This window comes from Oncorhynchus masou, chromosome 6 (genome assembly GCF_036934945.1).
Source record: "Oncorhynchus masou masou isolate Uvic2021 chromosome 6, UVic_Omas_1.1, whole genome shotgun sequence".
Taxonomy (NCBI): domain Eukaryota; kingdom Metazoa; phylum Chordata; class Actinopteri; order Salmoniformes; family Salmonidae; genus Oncorhynchus; species Oncorhynchus masou.
Genome location: NC_088217.1, coordinates 37,694,204 through 37,715,309, shown reverse-complemented (window position 1 = coordinate 37,715,309; position 21,106 = coordinate 37,694,204). Strand labels below are relative to the sequence as shown.

The 21,106-nt window shown below is 42.4% G+C and overlaps 2 pseudogenes; one reads left to right on the top strand and one right to left on the bottom strand.

The window, feature by feature from the left end:
* Positions 1 to 21,106, bottom strand: part of LOC135542027 (voltage-gated potassium channel subunit beta-2-like) — a 111,550-nt pseudogene that overhangs the window by 79,015 nt on the left and 11,429 nt on the right.
* On the top strand, positions 15,911 to 17,887 carry LOC135541031 (small ribosomal subunit protein bS16m-like; annotated as a pseudogene).

Genomic DNA, 21,106 nt, shown 5'->3' with positions numbered 1-21,106 from the left:
CGCGAACCACTGCTTTTAATCAGGGCAAGGTGTCTGGTAACATGACTGAATACAAACAGTGCAGCTATTCCCTCCGTAAGGCTATCAAACAAGCTAAGCGTCAGTACAGAGAAAGTAGAATCCCAATTCAACGGCTCAGACACAAGAGGTATGTGGCAGGGTCTACAGTCAATCACGGACTACAGGAAGAAATCCAGCCCAGTCACGGACCAGGATGTCTTGCTCCCAGGCAGACTAAATAACTTTTTTGCCTGCTTTGAGGACAATACAGTGCCACTGACACTGCCTGCAACGGAAAAATGCGGTCTCTCCTTCACTGCAGCCGAGGTGAGTAAAACATTTAAACGTGTTAACCCTCGCAAGGCTGCAGGCCCAGACGGCATCCCCAGCCGCGCGCTCAGAGCATGCGCAGACCAGCTGGCTGGTGTGTTTACGGACATATTCAATCAATCCCTATACCTGTCTGCTGTTCCCACATGCTTCAAGAGGGCCACCATTGTTCCTGTTCCCAAGAAAGCTAAGGTAACTGAGCTAAACGACTACCGCCCCGTAGCACTCACTTCCGTCATTATGAAGTGCTTTGAGAGACTAGTCAAGGACCATATCACCTCCACCTTACCTGACACCCTAGACCCACTCCAATTTGCTTACCGACCAAATAGGTCCACAGACGATGCAATCTCAACCACACTGCATACTGCCCTAACCCATCTGGACAAGAGGAATACCTATGTGAGAATGCTGTTCATCGACTACAGCTCGGCATTCAACACCATAGTACCCTCCAAGCTCGTCATCAAGCTCGAGACCCTGGGTCTCGACCCCGCCCTGTGCAACTGGGGACTGGACTTCCTGACAGGCCGCCCCCAGGTGGTGAGGGTAGGTAACAACATCTCCTCCCCGCTGATCCTCAACACTGGGGCCCCACAAGGGTGCGTTCTGAGCCCTCTCCTGTACTCCCTGTTCACCCACGACTGCGTGGCCACGCACGCCTCCAACTCAATCATCAAGTTTGCGGATGACACAACAGTGGTAGGCTTGATTACCAACAACGACGAGACGGCCTACAGGGAGGAGGTGAGGGCCCTCGGAGTGTGGTGTCAGGAAAATAACCTCACACTCAACGTCAACAAAACTAAGGAGATGATTGTGGACTTCAGGAAACAGCAGAGGGAACACCCCCCTATCCACATCGATGGAACAGTAGTGGAGAGAGTAGCAAGTTTAAGTTCCTCGGCATACACATCACAGACAAACTGAATTGGTCCACTCACACAGACAGCATCGTGAAGAAGGCGCAGCAGCGCCTCTTCAACCTCAGGAGGCTGAAGAAATTCGGCTTGTCACCAAAAGCACTCACAAACTTCTACAGATGCACAATCGAGAGCATCCTGGCGGGCTGTATCACCGCCTGGTACGGCAACTGCTCCGCCCTCAACCGTAAGGCTCTCCAGAGGGTAGTGAGGTCTGCACAACGCATCACCGGGGGAAAACTACCTGCCCTCCAGGACACCTACACCACCCGATGTTACAGGAAGGCCATAAAGATCATCAAGGACATCAACCACCCGAGCCACTGCCTGTTCACCCCGCTATCATCCAGAAGGCGAGGTCAGTACATTTAACATTTAAGTCATTTGGCAGACGCTCTTATCCAGAGCGACTTACAAATTGGTACAGGTGCATCAAAGCTGGGACCGAGAGACTGAAAAACAGCTTCTATCTCAAGGCCATCAGACTGTTAAACAGCAACCACTAACATTGAGTGGCTGCTGCCAACACACTGACACTGACTCAACTCCAGCCACTTTAATAATGGGAATTGATGGGAAATGATGTAAATATATCACTAGCCACTTTAAACAATGCTACCTTATATAATGTTACTTACCCTACATTATTCATCTCATATGCATACGTATATACTGTACTCTATATCATCGACTGCATCCTTATGTAATACATGTATCACTAGCCACTTGAACTATGCCACTTTGTTTACATACTCATCTCATATGTATATACTGTACTCGATACCATCTACTGTATCTTGCCTATGCTGCTCTGTACCATCACTCATTCATATATCCTTATGTACATATTCTTTATCCCCTTACACTGTGTATAAGACAGTAGTTTAGGAATTGTTAGTTAGATTACTTGTTGGTTATTACTGCATTGTCGGAACTAGAAGCACAAGCATTTCGCTACACTCGCATTAACATCTGCTAACCATGTGTATGTGACAAATAAAATTTGATTTTGATTTGATTTTATATCTAGCTGCCGCCTGGCTAACAAGGTAAACTAATATTTTTATATTCACATCACGCTAGCTCTGTGGTTATTTGCTGTGCTAGCCAAATGTAACACCACCAGAGCAAATGGATAACAACCATGAGATAGCTTTTAATACCGTCTCAACTATTTATTTGAATTTTTCAACACATTTGAATATTTCTTGCTACTTTTTAAGTTAATACCCACAGTCAACTTACGCAATACCTTAAGAGATAAAGCAGATTGCATTCTTCATTTCACCCGTCACATTATTTTACATTATGAAGCTTCCCTAGAACAGTTGACCAAAATGGCTGACCTTTAGACCATCATAATTAATGTCCACTCTAGTATTCTATTTCCTAATTCTATGGACGGGCCACTACAGCTTCAGCCCAGCAGAGGAGAGTTTAGTGTGAAGCCTTGTGTAACAAGGAGTTGAACTGAACTGAACTACACAGGCCCGGGGGAATATGCCCCTCCCTAATCCAAGGGAAGAAAAGAGTGAGGGACCAAAATAATCTCCCTCTTCTCCACGGAACATTCCCTATCCTTCCTGCTGGTGTTTATCAGCACTGAGGCTCCAACCATGTGGACCGTTTTTGTAAGTCACTTAATTAAGACTATATAAAAAGAGTTTTATAATCACAGTATAGCGAGTTATAATTCCTTTTTACTTACAGAGTGCCTCTTAAAATGTTAGTCACAGTGTACTACCCAAGACCACAACCAATGAGAAGTTTGTGTGGATCTCTTGAAAGTAAGCCACTCTCGTAAAGAACCAACCATCTGGGATGTCCCACTCAGGCATGTGTGTGACCACTGACCAGTCCCTCTACCTAACCAACGTAGGGCGATGTGTCCCTTTGTTGACCAGAGTATTGGTGTGTTCACATCTGGTTTTGAGAGTGTTGACACACAGATTAGAGTGGTGGTCAATCTGAGGTTGTGAGACAGCTGGCTCTCCCCTGTACGGCTGTTGATTGGGTAACCCTCTGTGACATCTCTAGGGTGGTGCAGGGTGCCCAATGTCACAAGTGCCGCCATGGAACATGCACTTCGTGGCCAGTTTATTAGGTACACCACCCGGTTCACGAAAATGGTTTGCTCCTACAGAGAGTGAGTCATGTGGCCTTGGCTTGCTATATAAAGCAGGTAGACAGGCATCGAGGCATTTAGTTACTGTTTGATTGAACGTTAGAATGGGCAAAACGAGTGACCGAAGCGACTTTTGAGCGTGGTATGCTCGTCGGTGCAAGGTGTGCCGTTTCCAGTACCTCAGAAACAGCTGGCCTCCTGGGCTTTTCACGCACAACAGTGTCTAGGATTTACAGAGAATAGTGTGACACACAAAACACATCCAGTCAGAGGCACTTCTGTGGGCGTACACAGCCACAAACTGGCAAATAAGAGCGCAGTACAGTGGTGTGCAGAACGGCATGTCGGAACGCCGTCGGTCCCAGTCACAAATGGGCTATTGCAGCAGACAATGCCCCAGTGCACAAAGCAAGGTCCATACAGAAATGGTTTGTCGAGATCAGTGTGGAAGAACTTGACTGGCCTGCACAGAGCCATGACCTCAACCCCATCAAACACCTTTGGAATTAATTGAAATGCCGACTACTAGCCAGGCCTAATCGCCCAACATTAGTGCCCGACCTCACTAATGCTCTTGTGGCTGAATGAAAGCAAGTCCTCGCAGCAATGTTCCAACATCTAGTGGAAAGCCTTCCCAGAAGAGTGGAGGTTGTTATAGCAGCAGGGGGGGGGGGGTTCAACTCCATACTAATACCCATGATTTTGAATGAGAAGATGTCCACCAATATAATGCATTGTCATCTCTACTGCCTCTGATCTGGCGGACAAATGTAAATAAATGAAAAATATATAAATAAAATTGTGGCATCTGGTTTGCTTAATATAAGGAATTTAATGTATAGTTTGAGCCCACACGATACAAGCGGCAAAGGGGAAGAAAGTGGCCGCTGCTTTGTGGGATTTCTGGGGGGTGTCAAGTTATGCAAGGCCTGGAGAAGCAGAAAGTGGCCGCTGCTTTGTGGGATTTCTGGGGGGTGTCAAGTTATGCAAGGCCTGGAGAAGCAGCTTCTGCTAGACTGGGCCCAGTATATTCTCCACAGAGGGGAAGGAGCCTTTAATGATATATGAGCAAAAACAGAGCAAAACGGGGGCATCTTCAGAGGAGCAAGTAGAGCGATAAAGTGGGCTTTACTGCAATGTAGCCATGACAGAGTTGGTGATGGTGTGTCGAGGGTTGAGAGGATGAAGGAAAGGGGGAATGAATGAGGCATCATTTATGATGAGAAATTAGACAATAGGAAAGTTGTTTAATCTCATCTGGGATAAATAATATGGCATTCTTCACTTAGTTTAATATCATACATATAAAACACATTGAACAGAAAGAAAATCATGGTAATTTGGACCAATGATAAATTAACTCCCCATTTAGTATTAGTCATGTAGCCTACATGTGCCTTAAGAGAGAAGACTGGAATATAAATAGAGGATGTCATCCAAATTGCACATCAGAGAAACCAAATGTCAAGCAAAACATTCAAGAAAAAACAACTATTATCCTACATACATAATATGTAGTGATGTTGGGGAAAATATAAACTGAGCAAAAAAATAAACGTCCTCTCACTGTCAACTGGGTCTATTTTCAGCAAGCTTAACATGTGTAAATATTTGTATGAACAGAACAAAATACAACAACAGACAGAAACTGAACAAGTTCCACAGACATGTGACTAACAGAAATGGAATAATGTGTTCCTGAACAAAGGGGGTTAAAAAAAAAAGTAACAGTCAGTATCTGGTGTGGCCACCAGCTGCATTAAATACTGCAGTGCATCTCCTCAGACTGCACCAGATATGCTAGTTCTTCCCTAGCCCTCACCCTCCGATCCAACAGGTCTCAGACGTGCTCAATAGGATTGAGATCCGGGCTCTTTGCTGGCCATGGCAGAACACTGACATTCCTGTCTTGCAGGAAATCACACATAGAACGAGCAGTGTGGCTGGTGGCATTGTCATGCTGGAGGGTCATGTCATGATGAGCCTGCAGGAAGGGTACCACATGAGGGAGGAGGATGTCTTCTCTGTAATGCACAGTGTTGAGATTGCCTGCAATGACAACAACCTCAGTCCGACGATGCTGTGACACACCTCCCCAGACCATGTTGGACGCTCCACCTCTAAATCGATCCCGCTCCAGAGTACAGGCCTCGGTGTAACGCTCATTCCTTCAACGATAAACGCGAATCCGAACATCATCCCTGGTAAGACAAAACCGCGACTCGTCAGTGAAGAGCACTTTTTACCAGTCCTGTCTGGTCCAGCGACGGTGGGTTTGCACCCATAGGCGACATTGTTGCCAGTGATGTCTGGTGAGGACCTGACTTACAACAGGCCTACAAGCCCTCAGTCCAGCCACTCTCAGCCTATTGCGGAGAGTCTGAGCACTGGAGGGATTGTGTGTTCCTGGTGTAACTCCGGCAGTTGTTGTTGCCATCCTGTACCTGTCCCACAGGTGTGATGTTCGGATGTACCGATCCTGTGCAGGTGTTGTTACGCGTGGTCTGCCACTGCGAGGACGATCAGCTGTCAGTCCTGTCTCCCTGTAGCGCTGTCTTAGGCGTCTCACAGTACGGAAATTGCAATTTTTTGCCCTGGTCACATCTGCAGTCCTCATGCTTCTTTGCAGCATGCCTAAGGTGCGTTCACACAGATGAGCAGGGACCCTGCATCTTTCTTTGGTGTTTTTCAGAGTCAATAGAAAGGCCTCATTAGTGTCCTAAGTTTTCATAACTGTGACCTTAATTGCCTACAGTCTGTAAGTTGTTAGTTTCTTAACGACCGTTCCACAGGTGCATGTTCATTAATTGTTTATGGTTCATTGAGCAAGCAGTGTTTAAACCCTTTACAATGAAGATCTGTGAAGTTATTTTGATTTCTTTGAATTATCTTTGAAAGACAGGGTCCTGAAAAAGGAACGTTTCTTTTTTTGCTGAGTTTATAGAATTAAAGTGCATTCAGAAAGTATTCAGAACCCTTTCCTTTTCCAAATGTTCTTATGTTACAGCCTTATTCTAAAATGGATTAAAATGGATTAAATACATGTTTTTCATCAATCTACACACACACTACCCCATAATGACAATGCAAAAAAAGACATTTTTGCATTTGTATTAAAAATAAACATAAGTGTTCAGACCCTTTGATATGAGGTGCATCCTGTTTCCATTGATTATCCTTGAGATGTTTCTACAACTTCATTGGAGTCCACCTGTGGTACATTCAATTGATTGAACATGATTTGGAAAGGCACACATAAGGTCCCACAGTTGACAGTGCGTGTTAAAGCAAAAACCAAGCCATGAGGTCGAAGGAATTATCCATAGAGCTTCGAGACAGGATTGTGTCGATGCACAGATCTGGGGTAGTGTACCAAAACATATCTGTAGCATTGAAGGTCCCCAAGAACACAGAGGCCTCCATCATTCTGAAATGGAAGAAGTTTGGAACCACCAAGACTCATCCTAGAGCTGGCAGCCCCGCCAAACTGAGCAATCGGTGGAGAAAGGCCTTGGTCATGGAGGTGACCAAGAACCTGATGGTCACTTTTACAGAGCTCCATAGTTCCTCTGTGGAGATGGGATAACATTCCAGAAGGACAACCATCTCTGCAGCACTCCATCAATCAGGCCTGTTTGGTAGAGCGGCCAGATGGAAGCTACTCCTCAGTAAAAGGCACATGACAGCCCGCTTGGAGTTTGCCAAAAGGCACCTAAAGGACTCTCAGACCATGACAAACAAGATTCTCTGGTCTGATGAAACCAAGATTGTCTTTAGCCTGAATGCCAAGCGTCGCGTCCGGAGGAAACCTGGCACCATCCCTACGGTGAAGCATGGTGGTGGTAGTGTCATGCTGTGGGGATGTTTTTCAGTGGCAAGGACTGGGAGACTAGTCAGGATCAAGGGAAAGATGAATGGAACAAAGGACAGAGATCCTTGATGAAAATCCGCTCCAGACCACTCAGGACCTCAGACTGGGGCACAAGTTCACCTTCCAACAGGACAAAAACCCTAAGCACACAGTCAAGACAATGCAGGAGTGGCTTCGGGACAAGTCTCAATGTCTTTGAGTGGCCCAGCCAGGGCTCGGACTTGAACCCATTCAAACATTATCTGGAGAGACCTAAAAATAGCTGTGCAGCGACTCTCCCCATCTAACCTGAAAGAGCTTGAGAGCACCTGCAGAAAAGAATGGGAGAAACTTCCCAAATACAGGTCTGCCAAGCTGATAGCGTCATACTCAAGAAGACTCTAGGCTGTAATCGCTGCCAAAGGTGCTTCAACAAAGTACTGAGTAAAGGGTCTGAAAACTTATGCAAATGTGATATTTCAGTTATTATACAAATAATTATAAACTATTTAGAAACCTGTTTTTGCTTCGTCATTATGGGGTATTATGTGTAGATTGATGAGGAAAAACACTATTTAATCAATTTTAGAACAAGGCTGTAACGTAACAAAATGTGGAAAACATCAAGGGGTCTGACTACTTTCCGAATGCACTGTACATAGTGATATTATTTTTGACAATACCTCAATATTATGTTTGCGCTCGACAGCTGTACCTGCACCAAAACTCCAGTTATTTTTCCTTCACATCTTGTTCTCCATTTCTTTTAAAATAGTGAGTCAATTTGTTTTACAACACTTTTATTTTCATGACTGATCAAAACACACTTTTCTCATGGGTCTCTCTTGTCCCTCTGCAGCAGACATTTGGTGAGCAATATGTTTGGAACATTGAATCACAATAAAATTGCAGTATCAAATCGCAATAAATAAATATAAAATTGTGAGAATTGCCATGCATATCGTATCAGCACCGAAATATCGTATGAGGTCCCTGACAATTCCGAGCCTTATTAATATGTAGCTTACATTGTACAAGGACATCTAGTGAAACTTGGGGTGAGCTGGGAATCTTAGAGGCTGGGGAGAGCAAAGAGGAGCTACTTCCTCCTGTCACTCCTGTACCCATATTAATGTAATAATGTCCCTGCAGCAAACACACACATCCTCCTCTTCCACCCACTTCATAAGAGAACATAGGTGACAATAGCGTGACCATCCCTGAAAATATATACAGTACTCGAACAGAGATGTTAACACACACACACACGGGACATGTTAAGTGTGTGTTTAGTACCATACAAAGTGTTAGAGGAAAGAGTGATAGGAGTATTGCACACTGACAGTAGGTGAAGTGACAGGGCTCTCTGCCCACGCTCCACTCCTGACTGGCATGCGCTCTGACACTATGTCTGCCTGTGCCAACCTGAGATGGTGTAGCAAAGTAATAAGAGGTCACAGCAGAGACTACTTCCCATCAGACACCAATTATGTTCAGCTCCAGTGAAGAAAACATAGTGGAACAGAGCTTCAGCACCAAATCATCTGTGTAGCGCTACTGCTGCCAGCTAACTGAAACATCTATGTAGCGCTACTGCTGCCAGCTAACTGAAACATCTGTGTAGCGCTACTGCTGCCAGCTAACTGAAACATCTGTGTAGCGCTACTGCTGCCAGCTAACTGAAACATCTGTGTAGCGCTACTGCTGCCAGCTAACTGAAACATCTGTGTAGCGCTACTGCTGCCAGCTAACTGAAACATCTGTGTAGCGCTACTGCTGCCAGCTAACTGAAACATCTGTGTAGCACTACTGCTGCCAGCTAACTGAAACATCTGTGTAGCTGGGAACTAGGAACTGTAGAGCAGGGATCGGCAACAGGCGGACATAACATTTAAACTAACTATCTACTAACCCTAGCCCTAACGTTAAGCCTTATCCTAACCCTAACCTTTATTCTAAACCTAACTCGAACTGTAACCTGAGTAAACCGTTGTTTATCTACAGAGAGTTTGTTGATAATATGACCATTTGTAGAGTATCTACAGAGGGAAAATCCGGACAATCCAAATAAAGTATAATTTAGGAAAACTGTTCCCAAGTATTCCCACAAATCGTGTCTCAATGTAACCTAGGTATGACATTTTTCTTATTTTCAAACACAATCTCTTTTTGTGCTTAGTTGTGGTCAATCTGCAGTGTAAAAATTATTATAATTAAGTTCCGGGCCCCCAACCATCCGCTCTGAGGAAAATCGTCCCGTGGCTGAATCTAGTTTCCTACCCCTGCTGTAGAGGGTGCAGCATGGAGTACAGTAGTAGACCCAATCTGAGGTGGAACATCTACACCACCTAATGGCTAACAACAGCCATTACATAAAATACAAAAAGTATTCATCAACATGTTAGGCCGATATACTACAGTATCTATAAATGCATCTGGCTTTTGTCCCCCAAAGAAAGAGAATCCTTAAGAAATCAATATCATGATAGCCTGATCTCCTACTCCAACATGTCTATAGCAACTACGTTCATTAGGTGGCGACAGACTTTCATTTGAGAATCCACCTTTTACAAATACTTAAAAATGTCCCATGCATACATAACAAATCATTTCTGGGTAACAATTAAGTACCTTACTGTAATAGCGTTCCATTAAGATGGTCAAAAAGAAACAAAAATGGCTTTTTAACAAAAAACTATTTCTCAAGCAAGAATTGTTGGGACTGTCTGGGAATGGGGGCTTAATGGGAGGGATATGTAACCTGAAAACTAGCTGATATTAGCAGAGGTTCAGGAGCTCTTTTTTATTGGTTGATTAACTTATACAACCTGATGATGTTAACAACCTAGCCAAAACTCCACCATGGCTAAACCTGTTGATTACAAGGTGCTGTATAAATTGTATTTTCAACCAGCAACTAACAATCAGAAAATAACACATCTATTTTTTTCACTATTTTACAGTGATAGTTTCATCAGCTGTTGTATCATATCATACAACACTCTAGATCACCTTAACTCCACACAAAGAGATGCATACAAAGCTCTCCCCCTGCAAAAATAAATAAACTCCATTTAGCAAATGCGACCATTACTCTATCCTACTGATACCTGCTTACAAGCAAAAACTCAAACAGGAAGTAGCAGTGACACTAAATATAAAAGTGGATACTAAGCTACAGGACTGCTTTGCTAGCACAGACTGGAATATATTCCAGGATTCATCTGATGGCATTTTTTTATATATATAATTATTTTTAAATTTCACCTTTATTTAACCAGGTAGGCTAGTTGAGAACAAGTTCTCATTCGCAACTGCGACCTGGCCAAGATAAAGCATAGCAGTTCGACACATACAACAACAGAGTTACACATAGAATAAACAAAACATACAGTCAATAATACAGTAGAAAAAAAGAAAGCAAAAAGTCTATATACAATGAGTGCAAATGAGGTAAGATAAGGGAGTTAAGGCAACAAATAGGCCATGGAGGCGATGTAATTACAATATAGCAATTAAACACTGGAATGATAGATGTGCAGAAGATGAATGTACAAGTAGAGATACTGGGGTGCAAAGGAGCAAGATAAATAAATACAGTATGGGGATGAAGTAGTTGGATGGGCTGTTTACAGATGGGCCATGTACAGGTGCAGTGATCTGTGAGCTGCTCTGACAGCTGGTGCTTAAAGCTAGTGACGGAGATATGAGTCTCTAGCTTCAGTGATTTTTGAAATTCGTTCCAGTCATTGGCAGCAGAGAACTGGAAGGAAAGGCGGCCAAAAGAGGAATTGGCTTTGGGGATGACCAGTGAGATATACCTGCTGGAGGGCGTGCTACGATTGGGTGCTGCTATAGTGACCAGTGAGCTGAGATAAGGCAGGGCTTTACCTAGCAGAGACTTGTAGACCTGGAGCCAGTGGGTTTGGCGATGAGAATGAAGCGAGGGCCAGCGTGAGCGTAAAGGTCGCAGTGGTGGGTAGTATGTGGGGCTTTGGTGACAAAACGGATGGCACTGTGATAGACTGCATCCAATTTGTTGAGTAGAGTGTTGGAAGTTATTTTATAAATTACATCGCCGAAGTCGAGGATCGGTAGGATGGTCAGTTTTACGAGGGTATGTTTGGCAGCATGAGTGAGAGGTGCTTTGTTGCGAAATAGGAAGCCGAATCTAGATTTCATTTTGGATTGGAGATGCTTAATGTGAGTCTGGAAGGAGAGTTTACAGTCAAACCAGACACCTAGGTATTTGTAGTTATCCACATATTCTAAGTTGGCGCCGTCCAGAGTAGTGATGCTGGACGGGCGGGCAGTGATCGGTTGAAGAGCATGCATTTAGTTTTACTTGCATTTAAACAGCTTGGAAAATTCCAGAAAATGATGTCATGGCTTTGACATAATTTGAGTGAATTGATGGTGTACTTGTGGATGTATTTCAAGGCATCCCTTCAAACTCAGTGCCTCTTTGCTTGACATCATAGGAAAATCAAAAGAAATTAGCCAAGACCTCAGAAAAAAAATTGTAGACCTCCACAAGTCTGATTCATCCTTGGGAGCAATTTCCAAACGCCTGAAGGTACCACGTTCATCTGTACAAACAATAGTACGCAAGTATTAACACCATGGGACCACGCAGATGTCATACCACTCAGGAAGGAGACGCTTTCTCTCTCCTAGAGATGAACATACTTTGGTGTGAAAAATGCAAATCAATAATCCCAGAACAACAGCAAAGGACCTTGTGAATATGCTGGAGGAAACTGGTACAAAAGTATCTATATCCACAGTAAAATGAGTCCTATATCGACTTTAACCTGAAAGGCCGCTCAGCAAGGAAGAAGCCACTGCTCCAAAACCGCCATAAAAAAGCCAGACCATCATTTGCAACTGCACATGGGGACAAAGATCGTACTTTTTGGAGAAATGTCCTCTGGTCTGATGAAACAAAAATACAACTGCTTGACCATAATAACCACCGGGATGATTGGATGAAAAAGGGGGAGGCTTGCAAGCCGAAGGACACCACCCCAACCGTGAAGCACGGGGGTGGTAGCATCATGTTGTGGGGGTGCTTTGCTGCAGAAGGGACTGGTGCACTTCACAATATAGATGGCATCATGAGGTAGGAAAATTATATGGATATATTGAAGCAACATCTCAAGTCATCAGTCGGGAAGTTAAAGCTTGGTCGCAAATGAGTCTTCCAAATGGACAATGACCCCAAGCATACTTCCAAAGATGTGGCAAAATGGCTTAAGGACAACAAAGTAAAGGTATTGGAGTGGACAACACAAGGCCCTGACCTCAATACTGTAGAACATTTGTGGGTAGAACTGAAACAGTGTGTGCGAGCAAAGAAGCCTACAAACCTGACTCAGTTACACTTGCTCTGTTAGGAGGAATGGGCCAACATTCACCTAACTTATTGTGGGAAGCTTGTGGAAGGCTACCCAAAACGTTGGATCCAAGTTAAGCAATTTAAAGGCAATGCTACCAAATACTAATTAAGTGTGCTTCTACTTGTGCTTTGCTTGCTGTTTGGGGTTTTAGGCTGGGTTTCTGTACAGCACTTTCAGATATCAGCTGATGTAAGGTGGGCTATATAAATACATTTGCTTTGATGTAAACTTCTGACCCACTGGGACTGGGATGAAAGAAATAAAAGTGTAAATTAATCACTCTACTATTATTCTGACATTTCATATTCTTAAAATAAAGTGGTGATCCTAACTGACCTAAAACAGAGCATTTTTACTCTGATTAAATGTCATGAATTGTGAAAAACTGAGTTAATGTATTTGGCTAAGGTATATGTAAACTTCCAACTTCAACTGTACGTACGGTCACAGTGGAGACGACGTCATTAATTCTCTTATTAATGAAGCCGGTGACTGATGTGGTAAACTCCTCAGTACGCAGACGACACCATTCTGTATACTTCTGGCCCTTCTTTGGACACTTTGTTAAAAGGCACAGTCAACTTAGTGTATGTAAACTTCTGACCCACTGGAATTGTGATAAAAATGAATTGTAAGTGAAATAATCGGTCTGTAAACATTGTTTGGAAAAATTACTTGTGTCATGCACAAAATAGATGTCCTAACCGACATGCCAAAACTATAGTTTGTTAACAATACATTTGTGGAGTGGTTTAAAACGAGTTTTAATGACTCCAACCTAAGTGTATGTAACCTTCCAACTTCAACTGTACATATCCCAACCAGAAGCCATGGATTACAGGCAACATCCGCATTAAACTAAAGGCTAGAGCTGCCACTTTCAAGGAGCGGGATACTAATCCGGACGCTTATAAGAAATCCTGCTATGCCCTCTGACGAACCATCAAAACAGGCAAAGCATTAATACAGGACTAAGATCAAATCGTACTACACCATCTCGGAAGCCCGTCGGATGTTTCAGGGCTTGCAAACCATCACAGATTACAAAGGGAAACCTATCCACGAGCTCCCCAGTGACGCAAGCCTACCAGATGAGTTAAATGTCTTCTATGCTCGCTTCTAGGCAAGGAACACCACACCATACATGAGAGCATCAGCTGTTCCGGACATCTGTGTGATCACACTCTCCATAGCCGAGTAAAACCTTTGAACAGGTTAACTTTCCGACGGATAACCAGGACGCATACTCAGAACATTCAACCTCTCCCTGATCCAGTCTGTAAAACCTACATGTTTCAAGCAGACCACCATCGTCTCTGTGCCCAAGAACGCCAAGGTAACTTGTCTAAATAAATGACTATCTCCACATAGCACTCACACCTGTAGCCATGAAATGATTTAAAATGCTGGTCATGGCTCTCATCAACACCATCATCCCAGACACCCTGTACCCACTCCAATTCACATACCGCCCCAAAAGATCCACAGATGACAATCTCTATTGCACTCCAGAATGCCCTTTCCCACCTGGACGAAAGGAACACCTATGTGAGAATGCTGTTCATTGACTACAGCTCAGAATTCAACACCATAGTGCCCCCCAAGCTCATGTTCCTAGGTGTCCCTAAGGATCTATCATGGTCCAAACACACCAACACAGTAGTGAAGAGGGCATGACAATGCCTCTTCCCCCTCAGGAGGCTGAAAATATTTAACGTTTTACAGTTGAACCATTGACAGCATCTTGACAAGCAGCATCACTGCTTGGTATGGCGACTGCTTGGCATCCAACCACAAGGCGCTACAGAGGATAGTGAGTACGGCCCAGTACATCACTGGGGCCTTGCTCCCTGCAATCCAGGACCTCTATACCAGGCGGGGTCATAAGAAGGCCCTAAAATTGTCAAAGACTCCAGCCATCCAAGTCATAGACTGTTCTCTCTGACACTGGACAGCAAGCCATACCGGAGCGCCCAGTCTGGAACCAAAAGGCTCCTGAACAGCTTCTACCCCTAAGCCATACGACTGCTGTACAGTTAATCAAGTGGCTACCTGGACTATTTGCATGAATATCCTTTTTTTCACTGAATCTCTTGCACTGGCTCTAAGCACACTCACTGGACTCTACCCACACATACTACATTGACACTCCAACACACTCACACACACTTTCACACTCTTCAAATATGCTGCTGGCCGACTCACTTTTACCCCTACCTACATGTACATGTTCAACCAGGTCACCAGTGATACAAGTCAGTATTCAACTTCCATCCACGTCTGAGGATGTCAGGAAATTGTAGAAACTGGCCACTAGGGACAACAGTGAGTGGTTTTGCTAGGGTGTTGTGGATGAAGTTTGAATCCAGCAATAGAAAGTTGTTTTTTTAGATTTGTGTTTTAAGCCTATCCCCCAAAAAATTGACATTTGCAACAACTTTGAAATTTCACGTTTGGGAAACATGGATGAATGTCTAATTCAGATGTGCGATTGTGAGAGCTAGATGACATGTTACCTCAATAACCTCAACTACCTTGATTTGGTACATCTTGTATATAGCCTCGTTATTGTGACTTATTTCCTTTTTTATTTTGTAAATGTTTATTTTTAACTTTGTATTGTTGGGAAAGGGTTCATAAGTAAGCATTTCACAGTAAAGTCGACACATATTGAATTAAGCACGTGACCAACAACATTTAATTTATTTTGAAAACACAGGCAAAACTGAATTTTGACTGCACTGGGCCTTTAACAATCAATGTCATCATATCAACCAAGCAAACCTGAAATGGATGAAAAATACAGTTGAAAAAGAGGACAATTTAGTAGCCCTAATTCCCACAAATTCCCACCACCCTTAAGAAATTCAGACAACCTGTGAGAAGTAACATCTTAGTATGATATCATATCCTTATTGTGAGACTGGGGGAAATGCACATTGAGGCAATCTAGAACTTTTTAAATGAAACACTTGAGACCTGTGTCACCCACACTGAAAATACTTTGTTTCTTTTTACAGACTGCTTTGTGTTGTTCTGGCATCCAGTCTGTACTTTCCAACACAGTGCATATGTAAATTAAGAGTCAGCACTGAGGGATACCAAGCTATTCTAGGACATGTAAGCCAATATCCACTTTAATTCCTTTGAGTGCTATACTGACCACGTGTGTGTGTGTGTGTGTGTGTGTGTGTGTGTGTGTGTGTGTGTGTGTGTGTGTGTGTGTGTGTCTTTGTGTAAATGGCTGCTCCATTACAAATGTCACATTAGACAATAGAGTGCTCTTTTCTGTAATGTTGAAAACGTGTTCGATCTCTTACATATTCGTTTGACCTCTTTTGCAGGGTACACCTAAACATGGTCCATCTATGTAAGTATGATCAGGTTGCTATTTAACTAACGCTGTAAACATGGGCTAACTAGCACGTTGGGGTACGCTTATTAGCTACCCGGAAATGTCTACCTTTACTGGCGTCAAGCCATGAGTATGGTGTATAGCAAGCTAGTAGTTATACCAATGATGTTTCTGATAAGTAATGTTTATTTCATGGGATACACAACAGATAGACAACAGATGGCAACACAATAATTAGACATTGACTGTTATTTGTATTATGGGATGGCCACTTGCTAATGAGTTATTGTCCAGACATGAAATACTGTTGGGTGTGTGGTGTTCCCATTTATTGCAGATATTGTTAAGAGAGCTCCACCATGTTAAATAACCGTTGCCGTGGGTGGCGAATCCAAGTATTTTGCAGATAGCATAGTGTTATTGGAGTGGTTGTGGTGTGTAAGCGGTAAAAACAGTGTGAATCCCTAATTGCTTACTCTATGACATAAAAAACTTCCTACTTCAAAGGGTGTTCTTTTTTTCAGCCAATTTAATTGCATATGAATTTCACCATTTAACAAAACAATACAATGCTGATTTTGTTGTATTATCCTTACAGCATCCTTCCTACTGAAGACGTACCATGGAGGACACATTGTCATCAGATTGGCAATGGCTGGCCACAGTCTAACAGACCTTTCTACCGCATTGTGGCAGCTTACAACAAGCGAGCACGAGACAGTAAATACATAGAACAGCTGGGCTCTTATGACCCCCTGCCAAACATCTACAATGAGAAACTGGTCAGCATCAACTCTGACAGGATCAAGTACTGGATGGCCTGTGGTGCACATTCAACGAAGCCTGTGGCCAAACTTCTAGGTGTGTTCCCTCTACCCTCACCATGACAACACACACTTTACAAGATTATTGAAATGACCAGTGTAAGGCCTACTTCATGGAAAAGACACTAAATCACAGGTTCATAAACTAACTATACTGAACAAAAATAATAAACGCAACAATTTTTACTATTTTACTGAATTACAGTTTATGTAAGGAAATCAGTCAATTGAAATACATTTGTTAGGCCCAAATCCATGGATTTCACATGACTGGGAAACATGAGGTAATGGCGGCGGATGAATGGCACGATATTTGGCCTCAGGATCTCATCACGTCATCTCTGTGCATTCAAATTGCCATTGATAAAATGCAATTTTGTTTGTTGTCCACAGCTTATGCCTGCCCATACCATAACCCCACTGCCACCATGGGGCACTCTGTTCACAACAACAAACCACTCACCCACATGACGCCATACACATGGTCTGGGGTTGTGAGGCTGGTTAGATGTACTGCCAAATTCTCTAAAACAACGTTGGAGGCGGCTTATGGCAGATAAATTAACATTAAATTCTCTGAAAACAGCTCTGGTGGACATTCCTGCAGTCAGAATGCCAATTGCACGCTCCCTCAACTTGAGACATCTGTGGTATTGTGTTGTGTGACAAAACTGCACATTTTAGAGTGACCTTTTCTTGTCCCCAGCACAAGGGGCACCTGTGTAATGATGATGATGCTGTTAAGCAAAATTTAAGAGAACAAAGCTTTTTGTGCATATGCAACTTTTCTGGGAACTTCGATTTTAGCTCATGATACATGGGACCAACACCAACACTTTGTTCAGTGTAGTATACTTTTACATGTAATCAATACTTCCCATTAAGTCTCAATGCTACCTGGGAATCTATGTGGTCTAAGACACTGTCAACCCTCTCATGTCTTCCTGTAGGACTGGCTGGGTTCTTCCCCCTGCATCCCATGACGGTGACAGAAACAGAGCGTCACAGGGCCCTGGCAGAACTAGCAGAGGAAGCAGCTCCAGAGGAGGATAGCTGGAGCATGGGGGACTGTCAAGCATAGCAGGGTGTGGTCACTGTACACAAAGGACAGCTAGAAATGACATTCTCCTACCAAAAGTTTAACTGTTTCCAGTGAAAGCCTTTGTGAACTATGAATATTCATAAGCAGTGCTTAACAGAACAACTGATGAAGGCTTCATATAGCATACATAAAGTCGTCATAAGCACCAAAGTCTTCAGATATAATTTATGTGTATGTCATACTCTATACATGATGTATAAAAGGACGTCATAACCAGGCTGATGAAACTAATGTGGATGTATTTTGCATAGAGGCCACTGTGGGACAGTCATTTAACCTTTTGAGGTCCCATTTTAAATGAAAGAATAACGTATGTCGTACATAAAGTCTTCATATATAATCTAAGTGTATGTCATACTCTATAAAGGATGTCATAACCAGGCACAATGTAGGGTGGATTGCCAAATGTCACATACCTCATTGTGTATGTTTATGCACCATTTATAGAGCATGACATACAAACATAGAGGATTTGTGAAGCATTTATGTCGTATATATGAAACATTTATGTATGCTATATAAGTTGTACTGTATTTAAAATGTGACCCTGTTGGATGGTGGACGCAATATTTAAGTATGTCAAACATAGGAGAGTAATGACATACAGTGCCTTAAAGTATTCATACCCCTGGACTTAAACATTTTGTGTTAGTCTGAATAAAAAATTGATTAAATAGATGTATTCCTCACCTATCTACACACAATACTAGAGGTCGACCGATTAATCGGAATGGCCGATTAATTAGGGCCGATTTCAAGTTTTCATAACAATCGGAAATCGGTATTTTTGGACACTGATTTGGCCAATTGTTTTTTTATGAATGTATTTATTTTTTAACACCTTTATTTAACATGGCAAGTCAGTTAAGAACACGTTCTTATTTTCAATGACGGCCTAGGAACGGTGGGTTAACTGCCTTGTTCAGGGGCAAAACGACAGATTTTTACCTTGTCAGCTCGGGGATTCAATCTTGCAACCTTACAGTTAACTAGTCCAACTCTCTAACCACCTGCCTCTCATTGCACTCCACGAGGAGCCTACCTGTTACGCGAATGCAGTAAGAAGCCAAGGTAAGTTGCTAGCAAGCATTAAACTTACCTTATAAAAAACAATCAATCAATCATAATCACTAGTTAACTATACATGGTTGATGATATTACTAGTTTATCTAGCGTGTCCTGCGTTGCATATAATCGCTGCGGTGCGTATTCGCGGAAAAAGGACTGTCATTGCTCCAACGTGTACCTAACCATAAACATCAATGCCTTTCTTAAAATCAATACACAGAAGTATGTATTTTTAAACCTGCATACTTAGCTAAGAGAAATCCAGGTTAGCAGGCAATATTAACCAGATTAAATTGTGTCACATCTCTTGCGTTCATTGCACGCAGAGTCAGGGAATATGCAATAATAATAAACATTTTGTTTTCGAAATTATAGTTTCCGGATTCGACCATATTAATGACCAAAGGCTCATATTTCTGTGTGTTATTATGTTATAATTAATTCTATGATTTGATATTTGATAGAGCAGTCTGACTGAGTGGTGGTAGGCAGCAGCAGGCTCTTAAGCATTCATTCAAACAGCACTTTTGTGCGTTTTGCCAGCAGCTCTTCACTGTGCTTTGATTAGGCTGGTGTAACCGATGTGAAATGGCTAGCTAGTTAGCGGGGTGCCCACTAATAGCGTTTCAAACGTCACTCGCTCTGAGACTTGGAGTAGTTGTTCCCGTTGCTCTGCATGGGTAACGCTGCTTCGAGGATGGCTGTTGTCGATGTGTTCCTCTGGCAATACTAAAGTGCCTATAAGAACAACCAATAGTCAAAGGTATATGGAATACAAATGGTATAGAGAGAAATAGTCATATAAACACTATATTAACGACAACCTAAAACCTCTTACCCTGGAATATTGAAGTCTCATGTTAAAAGGAACCACCAGCTTTCATATGTTCTCATGTTCTGAGCAAGGAACTTAAACGGTAGCTTTTTTTACATGGCACATATTGCACTTTTACTTTCTTCTCCAACACTTTGCTTTTGCATTATTTAAACCAAATTGAACATTCATTATTTATTTGGGGCTAAATGGATTTTTATTGATGTATTATATTAAGTTAAAATAAGTGTTCATTCAGTATTGTTGTAATTGTCATTATTACAACAACAAAAATAAAAAAATAAAAATAATAATAATAATAATAATAATAAAAAATAAAAATAATTGGCCAATTAATCGGTATCGGCTTTTTTTTGGGTCCCCCAATAATTGGTATCGGCGTTGAAAAATCATAATCGGTCAACCTCTACACAATACCCCATAATGACAAATTGGGAACATGTTGTTTTAAGATTTTTTTTACTACAAATTACACTGAACAAAAATATAAATGCAACATGCACCTATTTAAAATATTGTGTGTGTGTGAGAGAGAGGGAGAGAGAGCGTGTGTGTCATGTCATCATCACCTTGCCATCACCAGATAATTATGCCGATTATGGACACAGGTAACTGCAAAAAATAATAGAAACACTTGAGTAATTGAGGGGTTTACAAAGTGTATTGAAAGCAGAGGCTTCCACACAGGTGTGGTTCCTCAGTTAAATAAGCAATTACCATTAAGCAAATTAAGCAATTAACATTCCATCATGCTTAGGGTCATGTATAAAAATTCGGGGCAGGGCCTTATTTTGGACATTATTTTGGCTAACATGACTATGCCCACATAGGATGACAATGGTCACTGAATGGTTTGATGAGCATGAAAACAATGTAAACCACATGCCATGGCCGTCTGGTGACAGATCTCAACCCAACTAAACACATATTGGAGATTCTGGAGCGGCGCCTGAGACAGCATTTTCCACCACCATCAACAAAAACACCAAATGATGGAATTGCTAAGATCTGAAAGGTGTTGCATCCCTCCAATAGAGTTCCAGACACTTAATGTTGGTGTTTCCTTTATTTTGGTATTTACCTGTCACGCACTTCGTCAGGGAAATGACCGGACCAAGGTGCAGCGTGGTGGGCATACATTTCTTTTATTATGAATGTCGCCAACAAAAACAAAAACTAACGTGAAGCTTACTAGGGCTATACAGGCAACTAACAAAGTCGACTACCCACCACTAAGGTGGCAAAACAGGCTGCCTAAGTATGATTCTCAATCAGAGACAACGATAGACAGCTGT